Genomic DNA, 2,165 nt, shown 5'->3' on the forward strand with positions numbered 1-2,165 from the left:
TGTGTCTATGACAAAGAGGGTAATCTTGAATGTAATGGTTGATTTTTTATGAGGTTCTAAAAAGAACTCAGTTACCCCAGAGAAAGAAAGTGCCCTGCTGTTTGGGCATTAAAAAAAAAAAAAAAAAAAAAAAAAAACTTTAGTTCTCAATATGATGGGCAGCTGTCTGAATTATGTACAAAGTATAGAATAATTTGGGCTGTCTCAAAGTTCTCTAAAGTCCAGAGGTGGTAGAGCACAGAGTGTCTCCTCTTAACTTTCTGACTGATGCAGGAATCTTTAGCATGGCGTCCTTGATATGCATTCAAATGACTACTGTCTGAAGGACTGAGACCCTAGTTGGACAGCTCCAGCTAAAAATCTGCAGCTGTGAGCTTTGCATTCCTTCCAATTGCTGTCAGATTTCACATTTCCCCCCTCACCTTCTGTGCTTAGGTGTGTTCTTTCCTTTTCGATTCTATGGTGCTAATTAATTTCTTGTTTTAAAACTTCTGATATCATAATTTAAACTCTCCTAAAATGATTTCATTTTACTTAAGAGCTTAATACTCACCAAAATATGGCAAAACCTAAAATCTAACACATACCATTATTGTAGAAGTAGGTGTCCCAACCCTGTATTTTGAATGGCAGGAGAACTTCTGGTTCCAAACACCTAACTGCCTTCTTAAAAAAACATGATAAACATCTATCTCACTATAGAACATGCACCCCCCCCTTGTTTTTTGAAATGCACTGATGAAGAGTTAAATAGTATGCATTAGGCCACACATACTGCTGGTGATCCAACTGGGAACATATCCTAGGAAACTTGGCTCACAGTTCAGTGTGCCACACGATCATCATTTCTGTTGATTGTAAATTCACATAGTAATTCTCTTGTTGAAACATGAAGAAGACAATCCCTTCTGCAGACTGAACAAGTCAGTCTATGCTAAGTAAGATCCTATATTGAACAGTGTGTGTTTTCCAGAGTACCTGTTGCTACTGACCACAAATGGTCCCTGTTTTATTAATAAGATCATAACACTTTACATTTTTGAAAGCCCTTTCTTTTTTTATTTGTTATTTTTAGTGACACATGACAGTAAAATATATTTTGATATATCATACATGCCTGGAATATAACTTTTCATTTTGGTGGTTGTACATGATGTGCAGTTACACTGCATATATGTATGTGTTCATATATGAACATAGGAAAGTTATGTCTGATTCACTGGATCACACTCATGTTTGCATGCTTGGTTTTTGCTTTGCCTGATATTTATTTTGCTCCAATGTTTTCCTCCTATGAAGGCACTTCTGATTGTTGAATTTAGCTGCTGCTGCTAAATTCTTCACAATCTCTATGCTGTGCCCTCCAGTACTCTTCCTGGGAAGCTGAACTATTCTCTGCTTAAAATTTCAACTATATGCTTCTAAACCTGAAACAGATGTTATCTTGGCTTCAGGCTTTCACCATGAGTTTCTCTATTCACATTTTCACAAGGCAGGTAAAAAGGGAGTAATTTGCTGAATTCACTCTGTAGAGAAAGTAAAAAGGGAGGGAATGTGAAATGAGGACGAGAGAGAGAGAATATAAATATATAGATCAGAGGCAGAAAGTCACATGGAGACAGAGCACTACTGCTTGAGCATCTATTATACTAATATCATATGCTATAGTTTGGCCACTACTGATTTGCCTGGCATTCTTCTTGAATCATATTTGTGGCCACCCAGATTAACTATGTGAGCTGATCTCTTGGTTTAATATCAGCTTGCTCTTTTCAGCTCCCATGTCATTTACTGTCTTTAAAAAATGTACTGCTTGTTACTTAGCCATCTGTGTTTTCAAGAGCCCACGGTCTTTTTTTTTTTTTCTCCTTTCTTTCTTTTCCTACTTCTTTTTGTATGGGAACCAAAAACTAGAAAACATTAAATGAGAAAAATTAACCACTCACAGAAAAGGTGGAAGCCCAGAGAAAAGAGGTTTGTCTTTTATGGTTTGCACTTTGTAAGCTGTGGGTGTGACTCAATTTCCTCACCACCCACATAAAAAGTCACCACCCAATCACTGTTTTTTCTATCCAAAACCCCTCCCCTTTGATTTTGGCTAAGAGAGACCCTAAGAAAGACTGCCCTTTCTGGACGTTGCAAACTGTGACATATAAAAGCTGTCA

This window comes from Marmota marmota, unplaced genomic scaffold, assembly GCF_001458135.2.
Source record: "Marmota marmota marmota unplaced genomic scaffold, marMar, whole genome shotgun sequence".
Lineage (NCBI taxonomy): Eukaryota > Metazoa > Chordata > Mammalia > Rodentia > Sciuridae > Marmota > Marmota marmota.